General features: G+C 47.2%; 3 non-coding genes across 3 annotated transcripts; 1 reads left to right on the forward strand and 2 right to left on the reverse strand.

The window, feature by feature from the left end:
* Positions 1 to 2370: 2370 nt before the first annotated feature.
* TRNAS-AGA (transfer RNA serine (anticodon AGA)) lies at positions 2371 to 2452 on the forward strand. The gene has a single exon. It is a non-coding gene; the product is annotated as a tRNA-Ser (tRNA).
* Positions 2453 to 4081: 1629 nt separating this feature from the next.
* TRNAM-CAU (transfer RNA methionine (anticodon CAU)) lies at positions 4082 to 4153 on the reverse strand. Its single transcript has one exon. It is a non-coding gene; the product is annotated as a tRNA-Met (tRNA).
* Positions 4154 to 9551: 5398 nt separating this feature from the next.
* Positions 9552 to 9633, reverse strand: TRNAS-AGA (transfer RNA serine (anticodon AGA)). Its single transcript has one exon. It is a non-coding gene; the product is annotated as a tRNA-Ser (tRNA).
* Between the last annotated feature and the right edge of the window lie 2971 nt (positions 9634 to 12604).

Raw genomic sequence — 12604 nt, forward strand, 5'->3', positions numbered from 1 at the left:
TCTACTGAGTGTCTTTTTTCTTTCAGTTTAAGATTTTCCTAGTTCTTGGCATGACAAGTGATTTTCAGATGATTCCCAGACATTTTGGGTATTACGCTATGAGACTTTGGATCTTATTTAAGCCTTGTTTTAGTTGGTTCCTTCAAACATCTAACACTGCTCTGACAGGGGAAGGCGCAAACTTCCTGGCTACTATGGGGAAGGAATGGAATTCCAGGTTCCTCATTCAGTCCTCTTGAGACCCAAGATGTCAGTGCCCTAGTGTTGTGCAGGAGAACGAGTCCTGGCTCCCCACTAGGCTCCCATGGGTTTTCCCTGGTTGGAGGAGTAGCGGAGCATTGTCATTGCCACACAAGCTCCACGAACAGGGAGTGTGTATGGCCCTTCCAGCTAAGCAATGATGAAAATCTTCTCTCTCCTTAGACCTCTTCTGATGCCACCCCAGTGGGGAGGGTAAGACGTCTTTACTGCCAAGTGGGAGGTGGTTATGTGGGCACATTATAGGCTCTCTACTGACAGGGTTTAGGAAAAGCCCTTTAAAGCCTGGAGCAATGAAAGTCTCGGTCTCTTCCTCTGCTTTCTCCGATACCCGGTGGAGGGGAGCACGTTGCCGCAAGCTGGCAAGGGTGCTTGCCAGGGACTCTGGCTCCCCGCTCTCTTTGCTGCTCATAGGCAGGGGTGAGGCTACAGTTTGTTTTTATTCCATCTTCTTGCGGGTGAGTGTCTCTAAACTGGAATGTCTGGCCTCACTGAATGCACAAAGTGAACTCAAGGATCATCAATCCTTAGGCTAAACACACAACTTTTAAAATACACAGCTTTTAGAAAAAAAGAGGCAATCTTAGGTCCAGGAACTTGTCCAAATATCATGACTTCCTCCAGGGGAAGTGGTCTCAGTCTCCCATTCATCCTTGATTACACAGATTACGCAGTACACATACCAACTGTCTGTCTGACTCTTCGGGACACAGCAGCTCACAGAAGACCACTCCCCCCAACTGACCCTCGGCTTAGCTAGTCGTTATGCTAATTGCACACCTCTGGCTTCCTGAGTTTTCCAGCAGACATCTGGTGCTCTGGAGTCCTAGCATTCCCATTGCCATTAACAAGCCTAACCCCTGTGGTGAGCCTGGGTTGCACGCAGAGCTACCCCCAAGCCTCTCAATAACTCTAGCACCCTTCTCACCAGCACACTTCTGATGGCCTTGCTGAACAGTGTTGGCTCTCTTGGTAAGAAGTGTCTGGTCCTGGGGGAGCTTCTGGGGTGTTGGCTGTGACCCACTTCCAGTGGCTCAGACTGGCATGTGGACTGTGAAAAGTCATAAATCCTTATACTTCGGAGTTGTGCATTATTTCTGTGTTTTGCTTCAGGAAGCACAAATGTTTGCCTTGATTGAGATACCTGGTTAGCAACAGGAATGAAAGCCAGCGTTCATCCCGAAGGTGGTTGTGTGTTAAGGATTTTTCTCAGCACATAGCAACATATTAGTGAAGTGACATTCTCACTTCACAGCATGAAAACTGACACAGGGTTCTGAAGTAACCGACTTGAAATCACATGGGAGTAAGGGACTGATCCTGCCGGAAAACCCTGGGGGTCTGGCAGCAGAGTTTGGGTTTGAAATTTTCCATCTCTATAAGAGGAAAATCGGAGCTTTGAAGGTGAGTCTTTCATAAAATTAGTAAATCCAAGCCTGAAGATGATAATGAACTTGGGGGAAAAAGTCTTGCCTGGCTCTGGAAGTGGCTACTATGGCCAACTTACATTCCTTAAAGTCAAAATTCCTAAAAGCGAGGGCTTTTTGTTTTTGGTGTGGTTTTTTTTTGTTTTTTTTTTTTTTGTTTTTTTGGCTTGTTTTCTTTTAAAGTAAGTTTGACTCCCTACTAACAATGTTTGTGAATGGAACCTTGGTCTCTCATCTTAAGGCACGAGAACACAACAGATAGGACAGTGTGCCTCCTGGAGAAAACGAAGTGTGCCTTCTTCCTTTCACCAGCGGCAGAGGCTTCCACTATGTGCTTGTCCTCAAAGTTATTTTGAAATTGGATGTTCATTTGGAGGTGTTCAAATCGGGGCGACCCTCAAATTCCCAGTGAATGCTAGAGCCTGTGTTGGGGGATCTCCTGGGTCCTCATCAGAAGCTGGGCTCCCGGGAGGTCTCCTGCTCCATCTCCTCCCAGCGGGGCCATGAGAGGAAGGCGGCCTTCCAGGAGGAGGAGGCAGGGCGACTGGGCCGCGTTGCCACAACCGCAGGCCACTCCCCGAAATCACAGCCATCAGTAAGAGCCACCAACAGCAAACGCACTTTGTGCTGGCAAATGGGACCTTCGGAAGAGGCTACTTATGCTAATGAGGCGGACGGCTCACACGTAGTCGTGGCCGAGTGGTTAAGGCGATGGACTAGAAATCCATTGGGGTCTCCCCGCGCAGGTTCGAATCCTGCCGACTACGGCCGCTCCCCTCTTTGGGGACGCCACTTCTTGTCTCATCACCCCTGAGAGATGTGGCCCTTGCCCAGCCTTGCCCTTTACAGGGCGGCTCAAAGACTCCGCAGTTTCCCCAAACAGCCACACATCCGCGCGCTTTTTCCAGTAGTTTTTTCCAGAAGGAACTCCGCCCCAGCCCCCACAGGGCTGGCTTTCCGCAAAGTAGAGCCCAGGCTTTCTGATACTTTCCTGTTTGCTGCCATCAGAGCCTGGCTTTCCAGGCCGCCGCTCCTATAGGAGATGCCGCAGCAGTTTTCCAATGATGGGCTTCACAGGCAATGGAAGGCGGGTTGATTCCTTGACATTCCCTCTAGGGGGTACGAAATGAAAATCACTTAAGCCCCGAAGCAAGGAAGGATGTCAAGGTCCTAGCTAGATAGGCACGTTGTACTTTTTCTTACTCCCTACTTACTGGGTCCCCAGACATTCTCCACTGGGCAGCCATCCTCCGCCGGGCCGGCCCTCTCTGGTGAGCCAGAAATCAAAAGGAGAGAAATAGGAATTTGAACCCTAGACCTTCAGATTCAAAGTCTGCCCCTCTATGGACGGAGCAGTCCCTGACGGGAGGGGTTAGAGGGGTCTTTTCCGAGTCTCGGTAATTCTAATTCCATCCCGGGCCTCGGAGCCCAGCAGGTCGTCGGTTGGGTAGCATTACTGGCGGTAGGTGAGCGCCAGTGCGGGGACAGAAGAGATCCAAGTCGGGCTGGGTTAAGGAGGGTGACACTGATCCGGGGAGTTTATTCCTGGAATTAGTGATTGCAGGAAGGGGGCGTTTCACCACGGCGGAGTCGTGAGGAAAGCACAGGTCCGAAGCAGGCAAACATTTGCGCAGGGAGCACGAGGTCCTGGGAGGAAGGAGCAGCGCCCCGCGGGTAGGAAGACACAGGATCAGGAGTCCGCCTGATGCCTTTTTGGCCTGGGGCGGCGGATCAGAAGTCCCGGGCTCCTCACCGGGTCCCTCTTGGTCCCTTATCTGAATCAGAGAAAAGAGGTCGAAGCTCCTTCTGTGGGCTGTTCCAGTCGGCAAGGACCACCTCCCTTAAATCCAAATCCTGGACCTTTTGCTTGCGCCCCCGAACCCCCATTCTGTCTCCGGGGTTCCCTGGGTCCGCGCGCTCGCAGGTGCGGCTCTCGCCTGCCATTCGGACCCCTCCTCTCGGGTCCCCCTTTTCCCCCGCGCTGGCCACCTGCTCCTCCGTCTCCCTTCCGAGAGACCCCACGCGGAGACTCCCGCCTCTCCACGTCGGCCCCCAATGCTCCCCTCCGCGGGTGACCGTGACTTCATCCCTCTCCAGGGGTGCAAGCCCCTGGCGCCATCCTGCTCCCCCTAGGGTTCTTTGATTCATCATGATGTTGGAGCCCGAGTCGGGCAGGCAGCGCGGGAGGGGGCAGGCGAGATGCAAGACCAGTAAAACAGCGGGAGCCTCTTTCCTGTGGTTCTGGGAGCTTGGAACGCCGTAGGGCGAAAACCAGGTCATCCCGTCGCAGGGGGCTGAGAAGGCTTGACTTCGCCGGAGGACTCGTTCTGGGGACGTGAGGGAGGTTGTGGGGGAGGAAGGAGAGTCCGAACTCCCCCGGCAACAATAAGGGAAGCTAGCAGAGGATGGTTTCGATCCATCGACCTCTGGGTTATGGGCCCAGCACGCTTCCGCTGCGCCACTCTGCTCGCGACAGAGACAGCCTTCCTCCTTATCCGGTTTAATTCTCAGCCTCTTGCCGCACCCCTTACTACGTCTCTACGGTTGCTTTCCCGTCTTCTCTCCACTCTTTCCTTCCGTCAAGATCCTCCAGGCGTGCCTCATCCCAGCGTCACAGTCCGCGTTACTGTCACACAAGCTCCAGCTCCGGGCCGCACACATCAACAGTCCTTTCTTGGCCTCTTTCTGGGGCCTGGAATAGCGATGCCCAGGACGTCAACTTTCCAGACGAGAACCGGGCCAACCTTCCAAAACCACTCCGGAGTCGCCTTCGCTCTGAACCAAAGCCCTTTCTCTGGAATTCCTTCTTGGTCCTCCAACCGCTCGCCTTTCTCGTTTCCCTCCTCCTGAGCCCGCACTCCGGTTTATCAGTAAAAGCGGACTGTGTGCGTGAGACCTTTACTGATCCACACCCCCAGCTGGCGCGGGTGTCCTTCGCTTTGCTGCTCTCGATGACTGCAGATCCCAAAGTAAACCCCCTACTTCCAAGGCCCCCTCGCGGGGTCCAGAGCCACCTGCCGTTGCCTGCACCCAGACCTGGTGCAGGCCACCGCTCTGCTCCCCGCTTCCAGACCTCTGGTCATAGGGCAGGAGGCTTCGCGCCTGCCTCCACTCGTCACTTGTCACTCGGACACCGAGAAACTCCAGCATGAAGACGGGAGGCCCTAGTGACTCCACAGGCAGCCAAGGCTCCTGGGGATTTAAGAAACTGGAAATGACAGCTCCGGGGGGAGAGACAGGCCCATCACAAGACGATTTTACCCAAACTTGGGGCAAGTTTCCCCTGATGCAGGCTCGGTTTGTCCCACCTTCCAACCTCTGAGGTTGCAGCTGATGCTTTCCTCCTTCACCCCCTTTTGATGCCCTTCCAAATTCTGCAGGTTTCTCGCCTTCTCTGGTAGATTCTCTACTTTCTGCTGTTTCCCCATGGCCTGCCCCAGAAGCTGCAGATCTAGTGCTGACAGCCCAAGACAGAATGTTGGGGGTGGGGGGTGCAGGGGGAGAAGGTCCTCACTCGAGTAGCGGGGACTCATCTCCCAAGTTCTCCCCAAGTTCTCTCTCAAGCAGTAGGAGAGCGCCCCAGACTCCTTTTAGAAGAGGAGCCCTTGGCCCATGGCCCTGAGCGCCAGTCACCGGGACTCCCAAAAGCTCCTCCCTGGAAACGAAACGTTTCAAGCCGAGACCTTCTGAAAAGGCTTTGTGGAAATTCAACCAGAGACTTTGCCATTGCCCATCAATTCTATGAAGCTAAGCCCAGCACCCGTTCTTAGCTTGACTGACGACCCATTTTTTGGCTTTTTGGCTTCGAATTTAGAAGCCTGCTTTTTCTCCTGACGGTGGCACTAGAGCTGGAATGCACGAGAAGGGCTACAACCTACAGGTTTATAGCTGGAGAGCCCAGTTTTTTTCCCTGGGCACCGAAGAGTTCAGGCCCTCCAGTTCCACAGCCAAGGCATTGAACTTTGCTCTTCTGCCTCACTCCAGCCTGCTTCCTATTCAGATTTTATTCCCCCCACCCCCGCCCCGTTATCACTTTTGGCAGGGAGGTGAGTTTATCTTGGACTCAGTGATCCTCTGCCTTGGTCTTTATCTTATCTTTCCAGGTGCAAAAACTTAGAGTCATCACTTGATCCAGAGAAAATCGGGTTTTAGAGGACTGCTTTTTTTATTATATATATATATATATATATAATACATATATTTTATATGTAATACATATATTTTATATATATTTAGTTTATATATTATATACATATTATATATGAGACACAGGAGATGGAAATTCCTGTATTTAAATAAGTAGAGTTAAATTAAAAACAACAACAACTGTTGAATTCGATCCAGCATGATAACTCAGTGGAACAAAGTAATTGTCTCGAACCTTCGCTCTCTCCCAATGAGGTGAAATAACACATTAAAACATATATTGGAAGCCAAAATTTCTTACTCTTTTACGTAATTGGTCATATAGATTTCCATCATGCTGCTAAAACAAACTGGCATGTTGTACTTGGTCCCAGAATTGGCAAGACTCCTTAATTTGACCTGATTTCCAGCCTCCTACCTTGTCGGCCTCTGACAGTCATCGGTCGGTCATCGGTGTGCTACACTCCAAACTGCAAACTAGGACAAACTCTGAGAGAAGTGGGGAGATAGGCTGCACCAAAAAAATAAACACTCCACAACCCTGAGAGATGGTGGAGAATATGGACATGTAGTCCTGCTGTGAGATGGTGTAAAAAGATTTCCAAACTCTAAATGACCCATAGTTCTCGATTCTTTGAATCAACTGTGGAACATAATGGAATATTCTGCAGCGGAGAATAGGAGCGAGGCGTGTTTCTCTGTATTGATGTGGATCACATCTGTGGTACGTGTAGACGCGTGTCCTCGCTATAACTGCAGACTCGCGTGCAGCTGCAAGAAATGATAAAGAGAGAACGCTTTACCGCGGCTCCCCCAATGGTCACATCTTGGCTCCTTACACTATCACGGTGGGATACTGACACTGATACGGGGTCCTTCAGTCTTATTGTGATCCCCCCCACCCCCTTCACCCCACCCCCTCCGTACTGATTTTTGAGTGTGGTGGGGGGAGTTATTTCTGGGTGGTTTTATGCCAGGTGCAGTTCCCACATCCCTCACTGGGAAAGTGCACCTCCTTACGGCACGAATCCCTCCTGTCGCCTTTTAGTAACTCCAGCCCCTTATCCCAGCACTCCCTCCGGAACACCAGGAGAGCAGAAACTGAGTCTTCATTTCTCGAATTTAGTCATTTCCAGAATGTTGTAGCAGTGGAATTACACGAACTATAACATTTTGAGGCTGGCTTCTTTTCAGTGTAATTCCCCAGAAAGGCATCCAAGCTGCCACATGTAGCTTAGCTCACCCCTCTGCGCTGCTGAGGAGAATTCCGACGTGCTGAGCCACTCACCCCACCATACACATTGTTTCCAGTTTAGGGCTATGCTGGGTAAAGATGTTGGGGGAAAATGACATGTAGATCTTAGTGGGAACAGAAGTTTCTGTGTTTTTAGATTAAATATCCAAGAGTGGTATTTATTACTGGATTATCTGATAATTTCCTGTTTAGTTTTGTAAGAAATTGCCAAGCCATTTTCCTGACTCCCTGTACCATTTTACATTCCCCCCCCGCCCCCCCCCCCCCGTCGTCGGTGTACTAGTGACTGAGTTTCCCGCATCCTCTCGAGAAGGGGTGTTGTCATGACTTCTGTTTTGTCCATTCTGATGGGTGTAGGGTGATATCTTACTGTGGTTTTAGTTTCTACTTCCCTAACGGCTAACGGTGTTGAACATTTTCTCACGCGCTTATTTGCCATCTGTGTGCCATCCTGGGTGAAATGTTGAAATGTCTCTTCATGGCTTTTATCCATTTTCTGACTGAGTGTTGGCTTTCTTTTTAAATCTGTTCAGTTTTGGGAATCGTGTGTGCTGACTGTTGTTACCTATGTGATTTACAAATGTCTTTTCCCAACTTGTAGCTTGTTTTTTTCAACGGCTTCATAGTATCTTTTGCAGAGAAAAAGGTTTTCATTTTGAAGGGATCTGATTTAACTCTTTTCCTTTTAAGCGTTGAGCTTCAGGTGTCAGGTCAACGGAATCTGCCTGACCCCGGGTCCTGAAGATCTGCTATGTTATTTTCTAAAATTTTATAATTGTACTGTTCGGTCTGTGATTCATTTTAATTTTTGTGCACAGAATGAGGCATATGTCAGTGTGGGTTTTATTTTTGTTGTGTTTCATTGCTGGGTTTTGTTTTGTTTTTGTTTCTGTTTTTACCTACGGACGTTGTCGAAAAGACAATTCCTCCTCTGTTGAAATTTTCTTCTGGTCTATTGTGAAAAGTCAGTTGGACACATTTCTATGGGTTAGTGTATATTTTTAAGGGAAAGAAAAAAACAAGATGAACACTGTGTATGTGCTTGTACTATTCATTTAAAAGGGTGTCTTAGATATTAAGGTTCTTTTTTTTTTTTTAAGAATTTTATTTATTTATTTGACAGACAGAGATCACAAGTATGCAGAGACAGGTGGGGAGGCGGGGGAAGCAGGTTCCCAGCTGAGCAAAGAGCCCTATGCTTCCAATCCAGACCCTGAGATCATGACCGGAGCTGAAGGCAGAGGCTTGACCCACCCAGCCACCCAGGCGCAGCACCGCCCCCCTTTGTTTTTTTTGAAAGAAGGGTCTGTCTTCTGCTCAGGTCCTCATTCCGGGGTCCTCGGAGATGAGGGGAGCTCAGGCTCCCTGCTCAACGGGGAGTCTGCCTCTCCCTCTCCCTCTGCCCCTCCCCCACTCATGCTCTCTCAAATAAATAAATAAAATCTTTAAAAAATAAAAATACAGAGTGGACTGAATATTATGCACACATAACTCTGGATAGTTGTACAAAAACTCATTTCACTGTGGAGGGAAATTGAGCAGCTAGAGTACATAGATAGAAAGGACATTTTTCCCCTCTGCATGTATCCCAAGATCATTTGAGCTTCATATCATGACTATTATGTTTAAAATAGTTTAAATATCAAAATTCTTAACAGGCAATGAAAATACACTTTATGCCAGTTGATTACAGCTTTATTTTGAACCTTGATTTCCAGTTACATGGAAGCAAATGATTTTACTATCGTTGGATAGCATTATTTCTGGCCCTTCTTTACTTACTTGTCCCATAAACAGGCTGGGGTTGTGTTAAACAGGCACAGGATTCCAGATCAGCCTCACACAGATACATGGAACTATGAGCGGATTGGGAGATAGCAAGGAAACAGTTGGGATGCGAGAAAGGAAATCGTTGAAAAGGTGACAGTCTAGGGCATCTGAGTGGCTCAATCCTTAAGCATTTGCCTTCAGTTCAGGTCCTGCGCTCAAGGTCCTTGCTTGGCGGGAAGCCTGTTTCCTCCTTCTCCCACTCCCCCTGCTGTGTTCCCCCCTCACTGTGCCTCTCTCTGTAAAATAAATAATTATTATTTTTTTAAAGTCACAGTCTGGTGGAGAAGCAAGCATTCCCACTTTCTTTCTTTTTGAAAGAGTTGCCTTCAAGCAGGATTTTGATAGCCTGAAACACCACAGTATCTCTGAAATTTGGACTCTTTTTGGGAGAAAAGAAAACATTAGGACTCCGTTCAAACCTACTAAATGATACAGTAATTATGATTTCTTTTTTCTTCCAGATTGAGAGAGTCCATCCTAGGCCAGTTAATCCCAAGACCAAAACAGCGAAGTTTAGTAAATGAGCATACATCGCTTATAGTTCAGGTACAATTCATGTTTCTTCGGACTTGAAGCAATGAGGCATTTCAAAGCAACGAGGCATTTCAAAGCAACCTGCAAGATGTCAAAATGCCCGTAGTCGGCAGGATTCGAACCTGCGCGGGGAAACCCCAATGGATTTCTAGTCCATCGCCTTAACCACTCGGCCACGACTACCCAACGAATCCTTCTCCTGATCAAATAAATAGCCATACGTACCTCAGCTCTCTGTAGGATCAAACTGCACACCGTAAAGTGTATTTGTGGTTGATCTTCCCTATCCTTTAACATCATCTGAATGACAATCAGGCTGTTGCACCACATTAGCAACTAACACCCTTTCCTCAGAACTGGAAGGACTCCTTATTCTGACAGATGGTTGGAATGAGATCAGCTTCTGAGGAAGAGTCATGAGACACATCCCACAGCTGGAACGAGCTTGAACATTCCCTGCAGGATTACATGCAATGGTTATGATTTTTAAAAACTGGAGTGAAAAGGTTATGTACATGCGTATATTTTAACTCTGGAAGGTTTTATCAGACCTGGCTTCAGGTTGCTGGTGTGGATGGAAATGAAATAGCTGAGCTTGTGGGTTGCAGGGAGGTTTTAGTTTTCCCTATATATTCATCAAAATAACTTGATTTTTACTATCATTATTATTTATGGATTTTCCTTTATCCTGTTTATATACCTGGAATTGATGATCAAATGGTAAGTCTATGTTTAATCTTTTGCAGAACTGCCAGACTGTTTTCCAACCTGAATGCTCCATTGTCATTTCCACCAGGAATGTATGATGGTTCTGATTTACCCATATCCTCGCCAACACTTGTTATTGTATGGCATTTTCATTAAAACTATCCTAATGGGCGTGAAGTGGTATCTCATTGTGGTTTTGATTTGCATCTCCCAAATGACTAATGATGGCAAGCATTTTCTCCTGTGCTTATCGCCAATTTTTACACCTTTCTTAGAGAACCGTCTATTTCTGTCCTTTGCTCATTTTTTTCCTTTGCTCATTTTTAATGGGTTCTTTGTCTCTCCCTTGAATTGTAAAAGTTCTTAATAAACTCTAGAAGCAAGCCCCTTATCAGATAGTGTTTTGCAAATATTTTCTCCTATTCTTTTGATTGTCTTTTATTTTCTTGATAGTGTTTTTTGAGGCACAAAGGCTTTTCATTTTGATGAAGTCTGCTTTAGCTGCCCTCTTTTGTTGCTTGTGCCTGTGGTGTCAGATCTAAGAATCACTGCCCAATCTGAGGTCATGATTTTCCCAGTGTTCCCTTCTAAAAGTTTTATGATATTACACCTTATGTCTTTGACCCATTTTAGTTAATCTGTGTGCATTGTGTGAGGTAAGGGTCTAATTCCATTCTTTTGCACGTGGTTATCTAGTTTTCCCCAGACGATTTGTTGATGAGATATTCTATCCCCACTGAAGAGTCTTGGCACTTCTTACCAGTTGGCCATAGACCTATAGCTTTATTTCTGGACTCTTGATTCTATCTCATTGATCTCACTGTCTCGATTGTCATGATCTTGTGGTTAGTTTTGAGGGTGGGAAGTGAGTCCTTCTTTTTCTTCTTTTTCAAGATTGTTCTGGATATTCTGGGTCCCTTGAAATTCCGTGGGAATTTTAGGATCACCTCGTCAGTTTCTACAGAGAAGTCAGCTAGCGTTCTGATCGCGCAGATCAGTTGAGGGAGAAGTGCCATCATAACCATGTGAACGTGCAGTCCACGACATGACACGTCTTTATCTATCTTCGCCTCTTTCAACAGCGTTCTATGAAACACGATGAGTCTGTCTAAAGATTCCCAGATGTGCATATTAAGTGCTAAGAGATGTCAGGGATGAAATTGCCTAGTATGGCCTCTGTAGACAAAAACAAACAAACAAACAAACCCCACCAACAGAAAAACAAACTGAAATAACCCGCAAGTCTTTGAACTCAGATGGCTGGCTTCAGAGGGCAGAGTGCTCACCATTACACCAGGGAACAGTTTTGGTTAAAGAGTCTCTGTCATTCAATTCACAATGTCATAAAACTCCATTTCTGAATGGATTTAATCTCATTGACTGGGGTATAGTAACCCAAAGTTAAGACAAAGAACATGTCCCTGCTCCTGTGATTTGTGTCCACCAGGAGGGCTGCTCTGTACGCACACAATTAAGAAAGCCAACCCAGGAAGGGTGTGAGTAAATTGCTAAAGACTGGAAGCATTGGAGTGCCTGCCCCGCTGGGTTGGTCAGTAGACTCTGTGACTATGAATCTCAGGGTTGTGAGTTTGAGCCCCACACTGGGTGTAGAGTGACTTAAAAATAAAATCTTAATTTTAAAAAAAACCCTGAAAGTATAATGGCAGAGTTGAAGCAGAAGGTGAAAATACAACTCAAACCTCTCATTTTTAGGTGAATGGGATTTGAAGATGCTGCTTGGAAGAAACTGTTGCTCCGTGTGTTTTATAGACAAGAGGCAGCCTGTGGGACTCGATCCTTAAATTAGAGCCTGTTTGTCTCGACATGATGGTGTGATATAAGAGAAAAAAAAGAGAGAACGTTTGCCAATGTTCTTAGCAACATGGACCAGGCAGGTCCTGGAAAGTCATTTGCTTTAGGTGGACTTGGGCCTGTTTTGGTCTGTGAACACTGGAAGGATACGTGGGCTTGGCAGTGAGCCTTGTGATTTCCAATAAAGCTCTCTTCCCTGGTGTGGCTGTGAGCATGACTTTGTCATCGGGAAGACAGGTGTTGGACTCATGTTAGACGGAATTTGTTTAGAGCTAACGTATCTCCTCGTAGTCATTTTACGTGTTTTCCAAAACAGAGTGAGCAAACTCTTCTCATTCAGTTGTCATGAAATTATTATTATTTTTAAAATATTTTATTTATTTATTTGTCAGAGAGAGAGGGAGAGAGAGTGAGCACAGGCAGACAGAGAGGCAGGCAGAAGCAGAGGGAGAAGCAGGCTCCCTGCCGAGCAAGGAGCCTGATGTGGGAAGGATCCCAGGACGCTGGGATCATGACCTGAGCTGAAGGCAGCTGCTTAACCAACTGAGCCACCCAGGCGTCCCTGGTCATGAAAATATTAAGAAAGAAATTATTCATTATTTTTGTTTCGAACTCCCATGGTATGTAAAATAAT

The sequence above is a fragment of the Mustela lutreola genome, chromosome 6 (assembly GCF_030435805.1).
Source record: "Mustela lutreola isolate mMusLut2 chromosome 6, mMusLut2.pri, whole genome shotgun sequence".
NCBI classification, from domain to species: domain Eukaryota; kingdom Metazoa; phylum Chordata; class Mammalia; order Carnivora; family Mustelidae; genus Mustela; species Mustela lutreola.